The sequence below is a fragment of the Macaca fascicularis genome, chromosome 10, assembly GCF_037993035.2.
Source record: "Macaca fascicularis isolate 582-1 chromosome 10, T2T-MFA8v1.1".
NCBI lineage: Eukaryota > Metazoa > Chordata > Mammalia > Primates > Cercopithecidae > Macaca > Macaca fascicularis.
This window is the reverse complement of record NC_088384.1, coordinates 24,637,845-24,661,640: the sequence shown is the minus strand read 5'-3', so window position 1 is coordinate 24,661,640 and position 23,796 is coordinate 24,637,845. Positions and strand designations below refer to the sequence as shown.

General features: G+C 44.9%; 1 non-coding gene across 1 annotated transcript; it reads left to right on the top strand.

Annotated features, from left to right (window-relative positions):
- The first annotated feature begins 65 nt into the window (after window positions 1–65).
- On the top strand, window positions 66–169 carry LOC123567315 (U6 spliceosomal RNA). The gene has a single exon (XR_006690236.2). It is a non-coding gene; the product is annotated as a U6 spliceosomal RNA (small nuclear RNA).
- Window positions 170–23,796: the final 23,627 nt, after the last annotated feature.

Below are 23,796 nucleotides of genomic sequence, written 5' to 3'. Positions count from 1 at the left end.
GCACACGATTAATATTCCCATTTGACAGATGTGAACACTCAGGAAAGGTGGGATTAGGAGGTTAGGACCTTTGTCGTGCTCATACACTATAACTGGAATGACACAGAGAAGATTAGCATAGTCCCTGTGCAAAGATGACATGCAAATTTGTGAAGGATGTTAGGACGTCCAGCCAGCATGTTGCAGACCTGAGATTTAAACCACGTGATCTGTCTCTAAAGCCTGCATTCTTCTTCTTCTTCCTTTTTTTGAGGCGGAGTCTTGCTCTGTCGTCCAGGCTGGAGTGCAGTGGCGCAATCTCAGCTCACTGCAACCTCTGCCTCCTGTGTTCAAGCAGTTCTCCTGCCTCAGCCTCCTGAGTAGCTGGGATTACAGGCATCCGCCACCATGCCCAGTTAATTTTTGTATCATTAGTAGAGACGGGGTTTCACTTCGTTGGCCAGGTTGGTCTTGAACTCCTGATCTCTGGATCTGTCCACCTTGGCCTCCCAAAGTGCTGGGATTACAGGTGTGAGCCACTGCACCTGACCTTAAAGCCTGCATTCTTAAGACCCATTCTAAGATAACCAAGAAGCAATAAGTGAAAAAAAATCCATTTGCAGAAGACGGTGCACAATATGATCCCATTTATATAAAAACTGAACATATATGTATGGGTGCACACATGAATGTATGGCTTTCCATAACTCCAGCAATATCCCAGTACACTTTTAACAAATGACTGGCACAGCAGAGGTGAACGGACTTTCTATGGCTGCGGAGCTGGGTTCAAGTTCACCTCTGTCCGATGACACAGCTTGTGCTGTATTCACAACACTTTTCTTCCTATGATAACAGAGTGAACTTTGCGTGGGGGTGGGTGAATTGGAAGAGGATTGTTTTTAAAGAGTTTGCCGCCAAAAGCATCTTTTGGGGAGAACACCTGTCCCTCACTGTTTCATGCCTCTAGAAGGGAATGGGTAGCTCCATGAGGTCAGAGAAGAAAGAACTCTGGGCTGTATAAAGTATAAGACCATCACAGAGGGAGGACCCCTCCAGCACTGACGATTGAAAGATGCCTCCAGTGCCTCCATTATAGGGCCACGTATTGACTGATCTCTTGGTTTGGTAGTGCAAAGTCTCTTAAAAAATCTTAGCAAGTTTCAAATGCACTATGGGGCTGAGGAAAGTACTTCAGCTGGGGCCCAGAAGACCTGGGTTGCAATCCCATCTCTGCCTCTTGCTTACTCTCTGTCCTTTCTCTACTCTGTTTTCCAGCTCTGCTCACTGGGGCAGGGGTTTGGACTTGGAGAGGGGACTTGGGGAGCCAGTGGAAAGAACACCAGGTTTAGCCTTCCGAACTCAGCCTCGTGTCTTACAAAATTCACAACGCGAAGCAATGCACATGATATTCTGGAGCATCACTTTCCTCATCCATGAAGTAGAAATGATTATCTGATGCATATCTGTTTCATGGGCGGTTACTATTTATGAGTTCTTGGTGGTGTTCTAGGCAGAGGCAATTACAAGTGCAAAGGCCCTGTGGCACCATGCTTGATGCTCTATGACTGCCATCTCAGAAAGGAAGGCACCAACTGTGGGCCACCTCGCATTGATCACTCCACCTCTACTCATGATGATCAAGAGGACCAGAGTGGTCAAGTAACTGGCTCGAGGTTGCAGAGCTCTCTGATGACAAAGCAAGGACTGGAACCAGACAGGACTAGAGTGAGACAATTGTTGGGCACAAAACTTAAGGGGCACCAAAAAGTTCAGTAGTCAAGATAGATAACACTAATAAAACATTATTTAAAAAATGAAAGTTAGTGCAAATAAATCCCTGATGAGCAGAAGATCAACATTTTAAACCATTACAGGATGAGTAGACTGATTTCTCCATTTGCCTCAGCCTCCAAAATGGTTCTTTATAAAGCTTTATTTAGAATTTTTAGACTTTGTTCATTGCGGGTTTTTTCATTAAATTTGATTTTTAAAAATACCACATTAAAATATTTATTTTGGCTACTGAGTTTTCTGGTGCCCCTTTAGTTTCCTGCCACCCATCTTACCCTGGTCTGGGCCCTACAGATCTGCCAACCAGGATGCCTTGTTCCTTCCCTGCATCTCCTCTCTCATTCATTCATTCACTTACTTATTTGGTCATTCAGCAAGTATTTTGGGAAGTCAATGATTCCAGCAACTGGGAAAATGTCAATGTATTATTCTGTTTTCACACTGCTAATAAAGACATACCCGAGACGGTGTAATTTTTAAAGGAGAGATTTAATTGACTCACTGTTCCACATGTCTGGGGAGACCTCACAATCACAGTGGAAGGCAAAGGAGGAGCAAAGTCACGTCTTACATGTCAGCAGGCAAGAGAATTTGTGCAGGGGAACTCCCATTTGTAAAACCATCAAAACTGGTGAGACATAGTCACTACCACGAGAATAGTATGGGGGGAACCACCCCCATAATTCAGTTATCTCCACCTGGCCCTGCCCTTGACATGTGGAGATTATTACAATTCAAGGTGAGATTTGGGTAGAGACACAGCCAAACCATATCAGTCAGTGAACGAGACAGTCATTGTATCTTCTGTCCTGAAACTCACAGTCTAGCTGGGGAGACAGATACGATTCAAATAATCACATAAACCAATGTAAAACTAGAAATGTGGAACTAGAATAAAGGGACAGTTATGGGGGCATTGCCCAAGAAAGGCAGTCAGGGAAGGCTTCCCTGAGGAGGTGGTGCTTGAGTGAGAAGGAATTAACCAGCTGGGTGTGGATTGAAGATCTGTGGCTAAGAATGATCTAGGCAGAGGAAACAGCAGATGCAGGGTCCTGTGGCAGGGTCCTGTGGCAGGATCAAGATCGTGGAGAATTCTAGAAACACAAAAGAAACCAGTGCAGTTGGCATGCTGAGTGCCAGGAAGAGTAGGGGGCAAGACAGGGATGGAGAAGTGGGCCTGCAGACACAGTGGGGAAAGATTTGATCTCTGGTCCAAGGACAATAGGGAGCCACAGGAGGGTTTCAAGCTGAGGAGTGATGTGATCAGGTTTGCTCTTTAGATCGATGCCCCAGGCTGCTGGGTAGAAGGTAGGTTGGCATTGTGGATAGATCCCAGACTCCCTAGTTTTCTAGTCCAGCTTCCCCCTTGCTTGTGGTGTGACCGTGGGCAAGTTACACAGCACTTGCTTTCTCTGTGAAGCCCTTGCTTTTCAGTTCACTCATCTGTAAAATGGGCTACCAGCCTCTTAAAGTTGTTGAGAAGATTAAATGAGATATGCATTGTCTCCTAGAATAAGGCTGGCATAGAGTTAGCATTCTATAAATGTTGTCATGAGTATTATTACAGATGATACATTTGGGGACAAAAAGAGAAGACGGTGAGAGATCAGCTCCTGCCCTGAGCCCCAGGGGTGGCTCAGTCCATCTTCTCTGCCTGAAGTTCACGGCTCCCGTCATTAGAAAGTGGCTATTCTTTCGGCTGTGTGCTCTCTGGAGGAGAGGGCATGGTGGAGGCTGCAGGAAGGCTGTGAAGGTCTTAAAAGAAATTATAGCCTGCATAAAAATATTCACTCCAGTGGAGGGCCTTAAACCATTCCCTTGGGCATTGAACAGTGACTGAGAGTATATTACTGTGCACTTAAGGCGACTGCAGCCACCCAAGGTCAGAGAGAACGGAAGGGAAGCACTTAAGCATGGAAGTGCCCCTAAATAGGAGCATCTTTCCCGGAGCTGTCCCTCTCCTCCATCTGCCAATGTCTCATCAGTCCCCTCCTTATCAACAACCCCAAGAAAAAGAACAGGCACTGAGATTCCTTAGGCAGGTAAGGGAAGGAGAGAGGAAAGAGGATGGGCCCGGGGTTGGCAACAAGAAAGTGTCCCAATTTTAGGGTGCGGTGGCTCATGCCTATAATCCCAGCACTTTGGGGGTCTGAGATGGGTGGATCACAAGAAGCTGAGAGTTTGAGACCAGCCTGGCCAACATGGCAAAACTGCATCTCTGCTAAAAATACAGAAATTAATGGGGCATGGTGGTGCATGTTTGCAATCCCAGCTGCTAGAGAGGCTGAGGCAGGAGAATCGCTTGAACCCGGGAGGTGGAGGTTGCAGTGTGCTGACATTGCACCACTGAACTCCAGCCTGGGTGACAGAGTAAGACTCCATCTCAAAAACAAACAAACAAAAAACAAACAAACAAACAAAAAAAGAGTATCCCAGGCTTAGCCATGATCTAGGAAGAGTTACTTAAAACTTCAGATCTCAGAAGCATCATCTGTAAAATGGGAGCCAGGCCAACTGCTTAGTTCTAATTTCAGCTAAGACTGAATGAAGAATCCCAGCCTGCAATGCCACAGGGAAAGGGCTCAAAAATGATTCTTTGTCCTTCTTGTTGCCTTTTGTCTTTCTTCCCAAGACATTTTTTTTTGTCTCCTGAACTCTAGGTGACTTTACTTCTTGGCAAGTTTCATAACCTCTGCAAGCCTCAGTCTGCTCATCTTAAAAGTGGGTATAGTAACCGTAAGGACTTACTGGTGGATTGTGAGGATTAATGAATCATTTTGAGCTGCTGCATGCTGACGGCAGGGAGACTGCCTCTCACCTGTCTTGATAGGTTTTGTCTTTTCACAGTATGAAGGCAGTGGTGGGTAGATGCTGTCTTTACCCACTTACTCCTGCGCAGTATTTTCTGCTCACAATCTCAGCAGTGTGGAATCATAGGTAATCCTGGATCTTAGCAGGTCCATGAATCAGTCCTCTGCAGTCATGCACACAAGCTCATCGTGTCCTTAGACAGGGGAGAGAAGCAGGTCCTTGGCATCCCAAAGAGCAAAGGAGCATGGCATCACAGGGAAAGGTGCTCTGGGCCAGGACTCAGAATCCAGATATGGGCTCTCACTGGCCTGGGGTCAGACTCTTTAGCTAGTTGTTCTGGCCTCATTTTGAGAAACAATGGGTTAAACAAGGGGAAAGAATGGGGTGTGCTTCATAGGGTTATTGTGAGAGGTAAGCAGGATAATGCATCTGAAATGCTTAGCACATAGTAGGAGCACCAACTCTATTAGCTTGCTTTCCTCTTTCCTTGGGGCAGAGCTACATTTTGTGCAATATGCACCACACTTCTATTTGCTCTTTGACCAGTATAAAAATTAAAAAAACTATATATATATGTATATATTCACAAACAGATACAGATATATTCATCAAGAGAGACTAAATAAGAAAGAAAACTATGCTCACCAGCTGGTAGAAAGAGCCATCACTACCAAGGAATATTTTTTGGTGTATGTGGGGACAAAAACAAGCATTCTGTGGTTCAATAGGTTAGGTAAGCCTTGCACTGATAAAAGTAAATGGGTGTACGTCCTGGCTAACATGGTGAAACGCCGTCTCTACTAAAAATACAAAAAAAGAATTAGCCGGGCATGGTGGTGGCAGGCATCTGTAGTCCCAGCTACTTGGGAGGCTGAGGCAGGAGAATGGCGTTAATCCGGGAGGCGGAGCTTGCAGTGAGCTGAGATCCGGCCACTGCACTCCAGCCTGGGCGACAGAGCGAGACTCCGTCTCAAAAAAAAAAAAAAAAAAAAAAAAAAAAAGTAATAGGGTAGATTGGACCCTTAACATGAGATATGCATTGCAAAGCAACAAGAAGAACTTAGATATTCAGTATTTTCTTCTTCTTTTTTTTTCTTCCCCAACATATGTGGCGGTGAACGCTCTGTAAGTGGCTCTGGACTAAGCCTCTAGGGCACACTACTGGGGGTGGGGCAGGGAATTAAAAACTGCAGTAGCCAGTCTCTAAGAGCTCCTCTAACTCGTGAAAGTAGATGCCTCTATTTTAGCTGTTTCATTTGCCTTTTTTTCCAATAACTCCTCTACATAACTCTTCTTCATTCTTGTATGTGCTTGTCTTGATGCGGTCCACAATCATGGTTTTATTGACCTTGTTTTCCTGTTACAAAATCACTCTGTGTTTGTGATTTGTTTCACGGTATTTCTCAAGAAGTGGCTTCAATCCCCTCTGGGATAGGCACCTTACCATGCACCGTGGGGCAGGAAGGCTGCAGGAGGAGCTTGCAGCCCTGGAGGCTCCTGGCTCTCCTCTCACCCCGCTGCCTGCCCCTTAGTGATTAGTTGGAATCCAAGACAGCAATACAAGAAGTGTCGTTGGTGGGAGTGATGGAGTGCCTGCTGAGTGGGCCGCAGATAAGCACCGTGATTTCGGAGGACGCTTCATCATTTCGCCGTAAGAACATGTTAACGGGTGATTGTTTGAATGTCTCCAGCTAATAGGATATTATTCATAACACTCTGGCTAGTTGGAATGGAAGATGATAAGAAATTAAATCCTTAATGGCTTTCTTTAAGGGAGGACTTTTCCCAGGGGAACCAGGAACCCTGGGAAATCGCTCCATGTACCCTGGCAATATCTATACGGAGAGAATTGGCTTTAAATGAACCTCCGAGGGTTATACAAAGGGTAAAAGAAAGAGAACAAAAAGCAATTGACATTAACCGGGTCCCTACTATGTGCCAAGTACTTAGACATTTTACATACATCACGTTACTTCATCCCAGCCCTGTCTCTGTTGTGACAAGGCACTATTAAGCTCATTTCAGAACTGGGAAAACGGATGTACAGCACAGAGGCGAAATGACTTAGCCAAGGTCTCATTTCTCGTGCTGGAGTCGCGATTTAACATTCTAAATCAATCTTCTTTTCCTGAAACGAATTATGGAGAGGTGAGCTGTCTGGAAGAAGTAGCCCTTACATGCAATTTGAAAGGTGGAGAAGCCATAGTAGCCCAGAGGTAGCTGCAGCGGGTGTAGAGGGAAGGCGAGCGTTCTGCAGGTGGCTGCTGTTGACACCTGGGAATCATCTACTTCCTGGATACCTGCAGCCAACATTACCCATGAGTATTCCCTGTGACTCCTGAGCTTCTGGATTTCCTGGAAGCTTTGCTGAGCTTTGCTTTCCCTGTCTTTCCAACAAGTAAGGAAGCTTCTAACTCTACGTATTAAATCCCCTCCTGCTTGAAATACTGAGAACAATGACAGAACCCTGCTTGCAAAGTACCCTGGTAAGCATTACACACATGCACAGCACAAACACATACACACACTCAACCCACAAAGGTAAATTCACAAGAATAGAATTACAGGTCACACATGTTGGGGACATAAGATATTACAATGATAACAATAACAGTATGTGTTTTTTTTTTTTTTTTTTTTTTCCAACATGGAAACCATTTCTGGAACAATTTCTAGAAGCCTGGGAAGAAAAAGACCACACTACTTTTTGACAACAACTGCTTTGTCCACGTAATGAAATCCTCCTTCTAGATAAACAGGACAGAAATGGTGGTGAAATTCTTCAACGAGCAAGATTCACTTTCAATGGGAACTCACCATAGCAACTGGCTGCGAATATTTTAAAGTGAATGCGATTTTTGTTTGTTTGTTTTTATATTTGTAGGGTACAAAATATCCAATATGTTCCCAGCCTCTCCACTCTTCTTCCTTCAGGTCTCATCAGCTCCCACAGTGAAAACCAGCTTGGTTTTCCATTTGCAAAGTTCACAATTCACCCAGCCATGAGCTGTGCCTTTAACCACTGGCAAATTGTTTCCTGACAGCCCTTGCTACAATTTTCTCCCCTGACATTTGATTTACATATGATCTTTAAGCACTGCCATGGCGGTAATAGCGATTTGGTTAATATTCCACGCGCTCCCCCATGCCCCACACCTTGCAGGGCCATTTCGTTGCTGCAGCGTGGCAAAATGCATGTACCAAATAAATGTATTGCTAATGAAATAAACGGATTATGGGGAAGAATCAATTGCCCTGCTGCCGGGATGAGGCACCAGGAGTTAATTTTGCCTGGATCTGCAAGGGTAGCTGTTAATAGAATAGGCTTCTTACCTAATTGGAGGGAAAGTAAATGAAATACAGTAATATTCCATGATACATTGGATGAATTTACTTCATTTTCTCTTAGTCTTGCTTGATGAGTGTTTACAGTACAATGGAATTTGTGGTCTCTCTCCTCTCCCCATTTTTCTTTTCTTCCCCTGTTCTTCATTCTTTCTTTTTCTTCCCTTTACATCTCATTTTCTTTTCTTTCTTCTTCCTTCCTTCCTTTTGTCCTTATTTCTAAGCATTCACCCTCATCCATCCATCCATCCATCCATCCGTCCGTCCGTCCGTCCATCCATCCATCCATCCATCCACTCACCCATCTATCCACCCACTCATGTATCCACCCATTTATCCATTCATCCATCCATCCATCTGTCTGTCCATCCATCCTTCCATCCATCCATCCATCCATCCATCCATCCATCCATCCATCCATCCATCCATTTCTTCATCCAGCTAATAAATCAGGGTCTCAAATACAAATGTCTCCAGGAAACAGTAATATAAATCAGAAAATTTTGGTGAATCCTGTGGCAAAAGGGAACCATCACTATCCTTCTCCTCTTCATCATCAACATCAATATATCTGTCACTTATTGAATGTGTCCATTCATCTTCCATTCTTTCAACATTTACTGAAGCCTGACTATGCTAGTTAAGACCTGATTGGCTTCTGTGGATGGAAGGAAACTGTTGCTGAGAAGCTCCTTTACACCAATCTGTGTATCTGGCTAATGCCTAGCCTCTTACCCAGGGCCTTTTCTCTCTCTTCTCCTGATGAACACATTGAAATTCTGTTGCAACAAATGTGCTTGCCAAGGACTGGAACCAATAGGTGTCAGGTGAAGGGTAGTCAGATCAGTGGTATCAGGAGTAGGAGACATCACTAAAAATCTTAAAGAGAAAGATCCAGGTACATTCAAGGGTTTCAGGACTTTTTTTCTAGTGCAAAAGTCATGCATGGGAGATCAGATACCAGTGGAAAGAACAGAATGTGGCTTACTGAATGGAGAGGTCACGAGTTAGGGGGCTGAGGCCTTGGGCGGCTCCAGGGACAGCCTCAAGGCCCTTAATCTGGGCAAATCTGACCTGGTGAAACAACTCCTAAAATGCTCTCTCCAACAGCAATAATCCTAAATGGCATTTACTGAACACCTACTCTGTACCGAACATTGTCCTTTCCATGTTATCTCACTGAATCCTACAGCGAGCTTTCAAGAGGTGAATCACGTTATCCAGCTGTGGTTGAGGAAAGAGACTCAGATTCAAAGAACATCGTGCTATGTTATGCAAGGTCACGTGACTGATAAGAAGCAGAATTAGGATTGGAATCCAGGATTTAGAGCCCATAGTTATCCCCCAAATTTAGCATATCAAAATTCCTTGGGAGCTTTTCTAGCCCATTGATTCTTAGTGAGTAAGATCCCTAGGTGATCCTGATGCAGGTGTTTTGCAGACACCACTTTGACAAACTCCACCTGAACCTTGCTGAGTCATGTTTTGGGGGACTTCTTGTATTTTTGCAGCATCCTTTGGTGGCTCATTGTCATTAGGAATGTGACAGTGCTCAGAGAAGAATCAACATGGGGCTGGGGGAGTGTCAGGGTAGCAGTTACTTACCCATGAACTTTTTGTTTGCAAAAGTTTCAGGTTTTATTTTCAAGGGCATGACTTCATCTACTATAAATGTGGGACAGACTGGGGTCTGTCATTTTCTTACTGAGGACCAAATCTCTGCGCAGATCCAGAACCCAGATTTTGATTTCTAGTTAAATGCTCGGTCCAGGGTGAGTTATTTCCTGAGAGCCTACTATGTGGCAGATACTTTGCTGGACACTGGGGATGCAGAAATGAATCCACCAAGATCTTTAGCCTTCGGGAGCTCAATGTCAAAACCACATTCACCTCTCTGCTCTGCGTCTGTTGGGCTGACACCCTATGAAGCATTTATCATCTTGTTCAACTGTCTCCTCTTTTCCTCCTTCTCTTACTGCTGACTTCTGCCTGTGTAAACTTTGCTGAGAATTTGAGCAGAAATAGTAAATAATGAAGCTCCAGAGGGTTGCGCTAATTTCCCAGACATTTAATCAATACGGAGCTGCCCTGTTCATTACAGCTGTCAAAAATATGCAAAATCGTCCATCTGGTCCTCTCAGGTACAAAGCTCTGAGCTGGAGTCACCAGTTGCCTGCTTAATTACCACGCCCCATTTTCCCTCGTTCTGTGGCCTCTCCATTAACCACGAGCTACCAGCTCAAGTATAAAGGCAAACAATAAATATTTGAAATGGCGTTGCCTAGTCTGGGGTCTTTAACAGTGGTTGAGGTGGGTCTCTAGATGAGGAATACAGGTGGAGTTTTGTGGAAGAGCAGCCTCCCCCAGCTTCTCCCCTGCACCACGACTTTGCCCAGTCTACAACCACCTTCCTTCTGAGGCCCCTCCCTGCCCCTCAAATATTTAGACCTATTAAAAACCATTGGGGGGAAAAATGATCTATACAAAAGCTTTGCATAAAAAAGTGATCAATGCAAATTCCTCTGAGGAAATTGCTTCAACAGATGGAAACGGCCCATTTGCAACAAATGCCGCTGGCTGTGCAGATGGTAATTATGGGATGTATGTAAACATGCAAGCTCTGGCAAGCAGAGCAAACTGCACTGCTGAACTTAGCCTGCATCAGGGCTGCCTGCCCTGGCATTGCCCCTGCCCTGACTGGCCCAGGGGCCAGGGGTTCAAGAGGATGGATTGTGACTTGGAATTCCAGGACCTATTAGCCTCTATTTAATTACAGGTCTTTCTGAAAAGGTCCCCGTGAGGCAAACCATACATTCTCTAATCTCTGGGTGGACCCAGGCTATGGCATGGACCCCTGGAGAAAGAAATCAACAGGTACTGAGCTCTCACTGTATGCTAGTATGCTAGGCACTGTGCTGTTAATCTTGAATGCATTATTTTGTTTCATCTTCATAAAGACTCTGGGAGATTAGCCTTATTACATCATTGTGATCACCACCATTTTGTGAATGGGGAAATGAAGGCTTGGAGAGGTGAAGTGATTATTTTCAAGATCACAAAGTTAGGAAGTAAGGGGACCAAGATGTATGTTAGCTATTGCTGAGTAACAAACAACCCCAAAATTCAGTGGCTTTGAACAACAAGCATTTGTTATTGCCTACAAGTCTATGGGTCAGCTGGGCAGTTTTAGTAGTCTGGGCTGGACTCAGCTAATCATGACTGGGCTTATTCATGCAAAAAGATGGATTTGCATAAGTCTCGTGGTTGGCTGACTATTGGACTGGGATGATGGGGGGTGTAGGGCCATGTGTCTCTAATCCACTAGCAGATCATGGTAGATGAGCAAGTTCCAAGAGAAATAGCAGAAACTCACAAGGCCTTTTGGGGCCCAGGCTTGGAAAAGGCACAGAATCCACTGCACACATTATAGGGGTAAAGTAAGTGACACAGCCAATCCAAAGTGAAGAGTTGGAGACAGACACAACCATCTAATGGAGGGAACTGAAAAGACACATTGCAAATGGCAAGGACACAGAAAGGTAGGGAAAACTTGGGCCAGTTTTGCAAGCAAATAAATCACATAAGACTTGAACCTAGAGTCCTCTGGCTCTAAGTTCAAACGTTCCAACGCCAGCCATGAAGGCCCGTCATTCTAGAGACAGCCTGGCCCTCCTTTTCCATCTGATCCTGACTCTCTCTTGTCTGCATATAAGTCTTAGCTCATCTCTTCTTTCTCCCAGTGATTCTCACTCCCACTCTCAGCCTCCTTTCCTTGAACATCTGAATTAGATGGCATTTTGAGCAGGAAGGGAGGAGGTGGCCCATTTGAGCTCTGTTTCTCCATTTGTTTCTGTACCCTTTTGGGTCTCAGACAATCCCTCACCCTCCCTAAGCCTCAGTGTTGCCATCTGTACAATATGTAAGATGGAGAAGATTCTATTTGAGATTCCTTCCAGGCAAATTCTTCATGATTCTATGAGCAGTAAGTGGTTCCCTAGCCCTAGTGGTTTGGCTCATGCCTGTAGCTGTCCTGAAATTACCACCATCCTAGTCTCTACTTCAGGGCTACAGAAAATCTGGGCTCCAGAAAATCTATATTGGATAATATATATGTATAAAGCTTTATTACTGGGAGTCAACATAGTGTCATGGACTTCAGTTCTGGAATGAGATAGGCCTTGGTTCTCAGGCAAGCCTCTTCAGGCAATCTGCTGGCTGTGTGACCTTGGGTAAATCACTCGTCTTCTCCCCCATCAGGCCAGTCTGGGCTTGTTCTCATGGTGCATGGTCCATGGTGCACGGCCTCTCTCTCTAGAGTCCAAGAGAGAGAAGAATTGCAAGAAGCCCTTTGAGATACCAGCTTGGAAACAGCACAGTATCTCTGTTCCCATATTCTCTGAGCTTCTGCTTTTTCTTTTTCTTTTTTTTTTTTTTTTTTGAGACGGAGTCTTGCTCTGTCACCCAGGCTGGAGTGCAGTGGCCGGATCTCAGCTCACTGCAAGCTCCGCCTCCCGGGTTTACGCCATTCTCCTGCCTCAGCCTCCCGAGTAGCTGGGACTACAGGCGCCCGCCACCTCGCCCGGCTAGTTTTTTGTATTTTTTAGTAGAGACGGGGTTTCACCGTGTTAGCCGGGATCGTCTCTCGATCTCCTGACCTCGTGATCCGCCCATCTCGGCCTCCCAAAGTGCTGGGATTACAGGCTTGAGCCACCGCGCCCGGCCTAGCTTCTGCTTTTTCATCTGCTCACAAGGTTACTGTTGATTAAATAGCACATAGTAGAGGCTTAACAAATGTTAGTTACTACACTTATTCTTATTTGTGCCATAGAACTCTTTTTTCTAGACATTATCTCATTAAAGTCCATGATACAAGACAGGTGTATATTTTTATAGATTTATTTCACTTACAGATGAAGAAATGGAGACCCTAAGAGAGGATGTGACTTGTTTAAGACAACACAGAATGTCAGCAGCAAAGCTGGGGTTGGCCTCTTGACCCACAGCCCAGTGCTCATCTCACGGTAACTCATCAGACCTGTCCCTCTCTTTCCCACTTATTATTCTGGTGTCCAGTGTACTCAACTTTGGCTTAATATGGGGATGGAGTGGAGAGTCTCGGGAGTGGAAGGGCTGAAAGGGAAGAAGCATGGTCAGGAAGAAGCAATGAGCTTGGGCTCAGGTGATACATAGACTTGGGTTTGCATGCCTGACTTAGTGACTTCACCTCTCTGAGCCTCAGTTTCTTTGGGTGTAAAATAAGGCTACTGCCAAGATTAAATGAGATAAAGCTCATATAGGAGATAACACATGGTAGGTACTTAATACATTGTAGTTCCCATTTTTCTAGCAATAGTTGCCAAAATACTGTGTTGTAGGGGGATGGTAGGGGAGTGCTTCATGATAGTGTATGTAGTGATCTCACTGCCACTGTGTCTTTGCTTGTTCTGGGTGTGAGTCCTGGATTCCACTCCTGGAAATGCCAATTGCACTTCAAGATTTGATCTCCGAGGACCCAGAATCTCCAGGACCTGTTTGTGACATGAGTTTTATAACTTGTCTTGCAATAGTCTCCTTAATGATGATGACAGCGTTTCACATTGAACAAACATTGAATCATTTCATTTACTCATTCAACAAGTATATTCTCCTCTGTGTCAATCACAGGAGATACATTGGGACATATAAGATAGGGTCCCAGTCCTCCCAGGTTGCAGGCTGCAGAGGGACATAGTCATGCAAACAGACAAGTTTTAAAGCTTTAAGGTGTATCTAAATCTTTCAATAAAATATACATCCCAGAGTCCTGCCACTGGAGTCTGATTCAAGAGGTCTGGGGCCTGCATTTCTGAATAAGTGTTCTTTAGGCCACAGTTCCAGAATCATTGGCTCAGACACCAGGGTTCTAAACATTTTAGAGTTTTATGCAATCCTTTGTGTACCTATTGAGAGCTTCTCATGTCCATTATTTTACTTCCAATCACTTCCAATATTTCCTTTCACCACATGGCCTTTGTACTCACTACTCTGTCTGCCAGGGAGGCCCTCCCTTCCCCCTTTCCTTTAGTCCTCATCTCTTCTCAGCCCTAGTCCTCAGAGATGCCGTTCCCAATCTATCAGACGAAGCCAACTACTGTGACTCCATCTTAACCTCTCTCCTTAGTGGGGATATGATACATATAGTTATCCACTGTATAACAAAATAGTGGTCAACAATGGACCACATATATGACTGCAGTCCCATAAGATTATAATGGATCATATATAGAAACCTGATGTATGGCATTTGATATTGACATTGCAGATCAAGTAGGGAAAATGATTGATATTCAGTAATTGTGCTGAAACATTTGGTTTTCCATACAAAAAAAAATATTAGGTTGGTGTAAAAGTAATCACGGGTTTTGCCATTACTTTAAAGGCAAAACCACAATTACTTCTGCACCAACCTAATATGTAAATAAAAATATGCAAAAATATTAATACCATCTAGGTTTGTGTAAGTACCCCATGATGTCTGCACAATGATGAAATCGCCTGATGACACATTTCTCAAAATGTATCCCTGTTGTTAAATGATGCATGACTGTATTTACATGTTATTTGATGAAGGTTTGTCTTCTGCTCTAGAGCGTAATCCTTGTGAGGGCAGGAAGTCCATTTGTTTTCTTCAACTCTGTATCCAGTGTGCTGTGATTGTTGAATAAATGGCTGAGCAAAGCAATGAATCGTTCAGGATGCTCAAAGACCCCCTGAAATCTATTCACATGCCCCAAGTGAAACTTCAGTTAGAAGTATCACCCACTCCCTTCTGCCCCTTTAAGCTCTTTGTGTTTGCCAATATGAATGGGTGGGAGAAAACACAGCTAATCTCTCTCATCTTTAGTGACCAGATCAAGGAAGAGCTTTGGAAGTACCTAGGAGGCAATGCAGACCTTTCTAGCTAGTAGAGCTGCTTCCAGGTGGAGCTGGCTGTCTCATCATGTAGTGATCTCACTGCCACTGTGTCTTTGCTTGTCCTGGGTGTGAGTCCCGGATTCCACTCCTGGAAATGCCAATTGCACTTCAAGCTTTGATCTCAGAGGACCAGAATCTCCAGGACCTGTTTGTGATATGAGCCTTATAACTTGTCTTGCAATAGTCTCCTTAATGATGCTGATGGCAACGTTTCACATGAGCAAACATTGAATCATTTCATTCACTCATTCAACAAGTACATTCTCCTCTGTGCCAATCACAGGAGATACATAGGGATAAATAAGACAGGATCCCAGTCCTCCCAGGTTGCAGGCTGCAGAGCGACATAGTCATGCAAACAGACAGTGAAAATTCAGTGTGATTAATTCCAGGATTTTCATAGAACCCAGAGGCATAAAAGCCCAGAGAAGGCACTGAACACTGTTAAGGGATTCAGGAGGACTGCCTGGAGGAGGAATGACTTGAGCTGCACCTTGAAGGACAGTAGAAGTTAGCCAAGCAAACCTGAAGTGGAAAAACGGGAAACAGCATTCCAGGTGGAGCAAACAGTCAAAGCACAGCCATGAAGGTGGTAAAGAGCGTGTTGTGTTCTGGGAGCTGAAAGGCATCAGCGAAAAGGTGGGAGGATGTGTGACTTGGAGGGCTCCTTCGGGCAGCCATAGTGGAGACGGCATGCAGGAGCCAAGAGAGAGAGAAAAACCAGTTAGGAGAGAGACTGAGACAGAGGCGGATGGTGGCAGTGAGGCCTAGAGAACCAACCAGACCCAGGGAATGTTACGGGGGCTGATTCCAAGGGACTGGCTTCTTACAGGAAGCAGGTGATGGAGAAGAAGGAGGTTGTCCAAGTTTCTGGTTGGAGGGTGGTTCCCTCCTTGGGAAGAGAAATGCACTTGGGAAGGGATGACAGGTTGTCATTGCAAGCTCTGGAACTGAGAGCAGCAGGCCATGAACCACGTGCCCAGCGTGAGCACCTTTGTGCATCCATGAAAACAACCTTCAGGAGGAAGCACCAAGGGACTGTCCTCAGTGCTTTGCAGGGAGGGGTCATCTAATCCTCATATCAACACTCTGTGTAGGAATTGCTCCTAACTTCACTTTTCACCCGAGGAAGCTGCGGCACAGAGAGGCTAAGTAACTCGCCAGAGATCACACAGTCAGCCAAATGCAGAGCTGGGAGGTGAGCTCGGGCAGTTTTGTTACCACAGTTTATGTACTGTGATAATTCTACACGCATACCTGCATGGAAACAAACAGCCTGAATGTGGCGTCATGCATTACCAGAGGCCCATCAACGCCCAAGTGAGTTAGCCCAGAGGAACAGTGGAAAATGGAAGGCCCCTCGCTGTATATGACCAGCAGGTGTGATTACATTTTGTTAATGTAGAGTTGTGAACATTCTGAAGTCTGACATCCAAATTCTGCGTCTCTTTAAAAATGAGCTCTGGTGACACCTGGCTGACATACCTGCATGACATCAGACTTCCTGCCTTGGCAGGAGGGAAAGGGTAGTGCTGCTTTCTTTCAACGAGATTTGCACTGCCCATTGTGCCCCAGTCTCCATCATTCCCTATATCTCTTCACCTGGCCCACCTCGCTCCCTCATGTGCACCTCTGTCCAGCCCCTGTAGGTATTTGAGTTTGCAGCCCCTGAACTCAGAACCTCTCTGGCACTAAAATTATTTGGATCTGTTCTATCTCAACAGCTCTGTGAAGGAGATAGTATTATCATACACCCATTTTACTGGTAAGGACACTGAAGCTTATAGAGTAGAAAAGACATGTTTAAAGCCTTAAATCTCCTGAGTCTGGCCTGGAGACAGAACCCATGTCTCTTAACATCTAACCCTCTATGGGGAGGTTAGAGGCCCAGGATAGGACCCCAAGCCAGAGACGAAACCTCTTCCCAAGGCCCAGCCAGGTACTTTTTCCCCTGATTCTGTTTCTTCATCCTTCAGACACTGCAAGGAAGCCAGATTCCTTTTCCTGCTGCCTTTAGCTCCCCCACTCACCCCCGCATTGATCTCCAGCTTTACGAGGGTGACAGGCCATACCTTTTAATTGCATTATTACATCTTTATGGTCTACTCATTGAGCAGGTCTCCTCCGCTGGGCAGCCAGGCACTGGAATTTATATGCGGAACTGAAACGTTTATTGGAATCATATTGATAAAGGCATATTGTGAAAAGGCCTGCGGCTTTTAAGAAGAGACTGGGGTTCTCAGGAGACAGGGGAGAAGGCAGGTCAGCATACTCCCAAGGAGAGAGTTGGTCACTTGTGAGATATGAGGGCAGGGCCTCCCCTCATGCCCTTGCCAACCCTTAAATATTTCCTCTTTCATCTGCCTGTTAGCAGCTGGGTAGGAAAGAAAAAAGGCCTGGAAAAGGCACAGAGAAAGGGACTAGGAGATTTCTGAAGAGGAGCAGGATTCCAGGTTCATGGACTAGTTGGGAAGGCAAACACAGGGATTGCCCCTGTTGACATGAGGGAGGGCCCTTCAGGTAGAGGCATGGTGTGAACAAAACATACAGCAGGGGCCATGAAAGGCCCTAATGGACTTTGCTTGGAGCAGGATCTACAGGGAACATATCTGGTTTGCTTGACAACTCCATGTGACTGTCGTGCAGACATCTCAGAGTGTGCCCCAAATGGAACCAATCCTCTCCATTCTATTAGCAGGTGTATCCATTACAGGTAATGACAAATCCACCCTCCCAGGTGCTCAGGGAACCTTGGAGTCACCTTTGTCTCTTCCCTTTATTCCACTGCCCACCTTCCACTCCATCACAACCACTGTGGACCCTACTTTCAAAATATTCTGTGACTTCCAGCTGCCCTTGCATTGCCACTGTTTCTGCCATGGTTGGAGGCCCCATTACCTTTCCTCGGATTCTTTCAGGAGCCGTGGAATAAAATTTTGGTTCATTTGTCTTCTTCTCCACAAGATCTTCCCTGATAATCCTACCTTAAATCACAATCTCTGCCATACACTAGTCTGTTGCTTGACCCTGATTCACTTGGCTTCATAGAACTTTTCTCTATCAAATGTGATACATAATTTATTATTACTATTATCTGTCTCTCCCACTACAATATAAGTATCTTAAAGGCAGAACCTTTTATCTTTTATTCTCTGCCTTAGCTCACATCTCCAGCACCAAGGACAGTGTCCAGTGCATAGTAGGTGCTATATAAATATATAAAGAGGCAGGCTCTCTGTCTCACTGCAGCCTCGAACTCCTGGGCAGAAGCAATTCTCCTGCCTCAGTTTCTTGAGTAGCTGGGACTACAGGCATGCACCATCATGCCCGGTTAATTTTTAAACTTTTTGTACAGATGGGATCTCACTATGTTGCCTAGGCTAGTCTCAAACTCCTTGCCTCAAGTTATTCTTTCACCTCAGCCTCCCAAAGTGCTGGGGTTACAGGTGCAAGCCACCATGCCTGGCCATAAATATTTGTTTAATGAGTTCAAGAATGGATTTGATTGGAGCCGGGTCCTGGGGTGGGGGTAAGAGAGATCTTCCATGTTGCTCTGGGAGCTGGAGCATGTACCCTGAACTCTGATTTCCACCCGGCATGAAACTATATGTTAGCAGAGTCCTTACCCACGTCTAAGGCAATCAGCATGCCTTCCCAGAGCTCCAAATTAGTAATATCACGCGCCATGGAGTCAACCCTAAATGGAGAATTTAGAAGAGGAATAGCTCAGGGGTTAATTTGAATGTATTTCCATGTCTCAAAATCAGCACATTGTAGGAAAAAGGAATCTGCTTAGCATAGTAAATGGCATTTGATGTGTAGCCTCTTTCTTTAAGTACGATCTGGGTAGTCTGTCTTCTTGATTTTGAGATGATTGTGGTACCCAGTTGAAGGGTGATTCGATGTTAATTGGTGGCAACTAATTAGACCCAGTTTGTGAACTCTCCTGGGCTATAAGCCATGGATGCTTTGGCTCAATGTTATAACAATCACTGTCCTTCTTTAAAATGGTTCTCTCTTTGATGAGAAACACTGGCATATGGCTAAATGAACTTCCAGAGATCTCTCCTAAAAAGGGGCAGAATGGATGGTATTTTAGAGTTGAGATCCCAAGTTGGAATGGTCAGATTACAAAGTTTAGGCCAGATGTCTCTGGGTTCAAATCCTGGCTTAGCCACTCATTAGCTGTGTGACCTTGGGCAAGTCCTTGACCAGGCTGGGCTTTAGTTTCTTCATCTGTGTAATAGTAGGTTACAGTTTTATTCCCAAAGTTCTTGGGAAGCTTATATTAAATAACCAGAGAAGGGGAGATTGAGTGCCTTTTATTTAACAGTAACTGTGGCTAAGTATATCCCAGGTGCTTCATAGGGACATTTGAAGATTCCAAAAAAGTATCTGTTAGCTGGGTATCTGAATGCATGAGTTATTGTTGAGTGAATGAGTGAATGGATGCAATTCAGAGATTATAGGAATGGACCACGTGTCCAATGAAGATGGCAGGACTCGGTATTAAAAGCATGAACACTGTTCATGAAAAATTCCAAAGTTTCAGAACTTGAAGTGGTCTCTAAAAGCCTTCTCATTTTGAAGGCGAGTAGAATCAAGGCCTAGAGAGGGGAAAGTGATGGGGCCAAGGACACACAGTGAGTGGAGGACAGAGTTGAGGTCGGAACTACGGTGCCCTCTACCCACAATGTCCCCAACTCAGCCTCTTCACAGGTGCACATGGGAGAGAGAGGGGCAGAGTCTAGAACTGTGGTTCAAACATTGGGCGGGGAAAACAAACAACACTCAGAGGCTCCTTCTCAGCATCCACTACAGACCTGGGAACTCCCCACAGTAGAAGATGAACGACAGACCTCATGGGCATCAAGGAGATGCAAGAAAAAGAAAGCACCATAATTAATAACCATAAGCAATAGATTGCATTGGAGTGAGCAGTGAGATGCCTATTGATCAAAGATGTAAACACAAATTGCTGTCAAGTGTCCCTTCAGCCGCGGTCAATATGCTTCATATACAAAGAATCCAGAAGCTATTCTTGATACTGGATATGTCTTAATCAGAGTGGCCGGGAGAGCTTGCATCCCTCAGAGATGTGGCTGCATTGTGAGCAATCTAGTATAGATGCTTTTTTTCATTCCTTCCTCCATTTGTTTATTTAACATATCCTAAATGCTTACTACATGCCAAGTTTCTTGGAGGCACTGGGATAGAGCAATGAACAGGAAGGCAATCCCTGCCCTGATAGTGCTCACAAAATAGACAAATAAAGGGGATGATTTCAGATGGTGATGAGGGCTGTGAAGAAAGTCACATAAGGGTAGGGGGATAGAGAGTGAGGAGATGGTGTCTTGCTGAGATGAGGTGACTGAGGAAGGCCTCTCTGAGAGATGATGACATCTGTGCTAAGACACCAACGAATCAAAGGAGCCAACCTCATGATCCAGCGTGAAGGGTGCTCCAGGTAGAGGGAACAGTCCTGAGGTAGGAATGAGCATGAGATGTTGGAGGAAAAAAAAGGAGGCTGGAGGAGAGTAGAGTGGCAGGAGATGAGGGTCAGAGAGGTGAGCAGGGACCAGGTCGTGCAGTCACATCTTCCAGGGTAACGAGGTGGATTTGATCGAAGTGATGAGGCCATTAGAGAAGGACCAGCTGTCCCCTTTCAGTGTGAGTACCTCATCAGTGAAGCATTCACCTAGAGTAAGGGACGGGCTCCTGGTTGGAGTCTTGCAGGCATGGCCTGGGCTGAGCATGAGAACTTGTGCAAGCTCCTCCCCACGGTGAGGCCTCCATTTCCTTATTCACAACATGCAGGACTTGGGCTCATGAATCCCCAGCTCTATCATTCCGGCCTTTTTTTTCCCCAAGAAGATGAGGTACAAATAATATGCAATCTCAACATGCCATTCATTCACATGTGGGAAAACCCTGGCCACTGGGTCGCAAGGCTCTAGTGACCACACGCATGGGTGGCAGGTAACCACATTGAGTGCAGGAAGCCTGGCAGAAAATCCAAGGAGCATCCAAGGGCATCCTTGAGTTCAAGGTCACCTCCTTACTCAGCCCTGGGTGTCCTTCTGTTTGACCTCCATGTAGGTCAGATGCCAATGTGACCTGGGAAAGCTGGTTTGACTCATTACCCTTTGGGGTCTAAACTATGGATTCCAGGCCCGTACAGACCCATAGCACTCTGAAGATACAGGTTCCTCTGGGCGATGTAGAGTAAACTGAGCTCCTTCCTCAGTTCCTATGTCCGTGGGATGAGGGAGGCAGTGATTACAGTAGAGAGGAGGAAAAGCACAATTCTGAAAAGTGCTTGCTTGAGAAGGGCTCCACTTGCAAATGCAGGTCCTGGGCCCGTGTGTCTCCAGGTCCATGCCGGTAAGTGTGGGTGCACACCCGTGTGGGGCTTCCCGGGCGTGTGTGAGCGTGAATGTAAGTACCAAGCAGGCAGGATCTGTATTCCATTTCATTCACTGCCGATTCCCTAGCACCTGGCGCGTGGTGAGTAATCAATAAACATTTGTAGAGTGAATGAATAAATGTGTGCTCATGTGTAAAAGTTAAAGTTATCTGTTTCCTAACTCGACAATCTGTTATTTGAGCTTTCTGTCCAGGAAATACATTGAGAAAATACTTGGCATCACCATCTACACCCACCGTTTCTTTTTTTTATTTATTTTTAAATCTTTATCGACGAACAACGTGCGTGAGGGAAAGCATAGACATCGCTGTGCACGTCTTGATGAATTTTCACAAAATGAACTCCCACGTAATCGGCACCCAGATTAAGAATCAGAATGTTCCCAGCGCCCAGTTCAGTTACTATTCTTCATGGATAGCCATTATTCTGTCCTCTAGCAACACAGACTAGTTCTGCCTGCCTTTGTACTTTATGTAAACGCAATCGCACAACAGGTACTTGTGTGTGTTTTCTCCTTTCACTCAATATTATGTTTGTGAAAATCACCCACGTTTCGCAGGGAAGTTATAGACTGCTCATTTTCATTCTTATGCAGCAGAAGTTGGTAAATTTGTTCTGGAAAGGGCCAATTCTGCTGTTGTAGTACAAAAGCTGCCATCAACAATATATAAATGAATGAACCTGGCTGTGTCTGATAAAACTTTATTTACAAAACAGGAGGTGGCTGGATTTGGCCACTGGCTGGATTTGCCAAGCCTGTCATATGGTACACCTTTCTGGGAATATGGCATAATGTATTCACTTAACTGTTGATGGACATTTGGGTAGTTCTCAGTTTCAGGGATTAGAGGAGTGCACCCAGAACATTCTCACACATGTCTTTCAGTGCACATATGCAGTCATTTTTGTCGGGTATGTACCCAATGTGGGATCTCTGGGTTATGGTGTTGGCACCTGTTCAGGTTTAGGAGTTACTGTCAAACAAACAATTACAACACTGCTGGTTCTTAATTAGGTGAGCTTTTGTGTTTTCACATGGTGCAACTGTTCCCTTTACTTTGTGCTGTCCTGCTGGTTGGTACCTTGCACTGCTTGTTACTGTCACCAGGAAATGCCCTCAGAGGTTGCAACTTTATCAGAGGCATGCTGGGAGGGCAGCCACCAGCTCTTGAAACATGGCTGATCCTTAATGCAGCCTGGAATCAAGGTATAGGCAACTGGATAACTCAAGGGAGTCAACTAGTCAACTGTGATGAGAGGTTATTTACAAGTAAACTCTTCTCTTTGGTATATTAACATATCCTGTCACTTCACCTTCCATTACCTTTACCATAGCAACCCACCTTGCATGGCAAGCAACGGGGGCCTTCCAGATAAAATGAAAGACTGGGTCTTTACTAATTCTGCTTGGAAATAGCCACTTATTTCTGTCCCTAAACACACTTACCAGTTTAGTGAACCCTGTATTTCTTTGTGTATCTTCTCTTTGAAGACTTTTGAGCCATTCAGCCCAGAAAGCCAACTGGTATGACTCTGGGTTTTTGTAAGTACCAGTCATCAGCATACCTGTACCATGGTAGGTAGCACCATGCAACATGATGGCTGAACGAGCACATACCTGAGTTCAAAGTATGCCTGTATCATAACTTCCTCTGGCTTCAGGCATGTTATTTAACCTTTCTGTGATTCAACTGCTGTGCATCATTTTCATCTAATCCCTCCAGTGACAATATTGAAGAAGGTACTATCATTATCCTCACTTTAGAGATCAGGAAACTGAGGCTTAGAGATGTCAAGGTCTTGCTTGAGTACATACCCACACCTGCATCCTGAAATCTAACTTTAGAGACTATCTGTGGCTCTTAAGCACTGGTTCCAATTATGCAGCCAAATAGTTTCCTCTGGAAAAGTCACCATTTTGTGTTTTTAAGAGTCCTGAGTTTGGCTAATCAGGAACAATCTCCTTTTCTTGGAGAAATAATTCAATGTTGGATGCAGTCTTATGGAAAAAGTGACTTCCCTCCAAATTCTTGTAATGAGACAGTTCTCGCCGAGGACAAAATACTGAGGTCTTTTGAGGAGACGGCACCTCTTAGTCAGTGGAGATATGCAATTTTTTTTTTCAGCAAAGAACCCGCTGTTTTAAATTTCCAACAAATGGCTTACTGTTTAAATGCTGGAAAGGAGTGGGCTTTTAGTACCATGGGTCATCTCTGGGCTGGTGAATCCACCAGTTTTGAGCATCAAGTCAGCCAGAAGTGAAACTGGAGTTTTCAAATGTATTTCCACTTCTCAGATATAAACTTTTTTTTGGAAAAATTAAAATTACATGATCCATTATTAAGTATAAGAGGCAAAGTGCTGGTGATCCTTCCTCCATCAGCGGATCATGATTTGCCTGACAGTGTTTCATTCAGTCAATAAGTGTATAAGCCTAGCACATTTATTGGTATCACTTAGCAGACAGGCCCATGGTGTTTACCTGT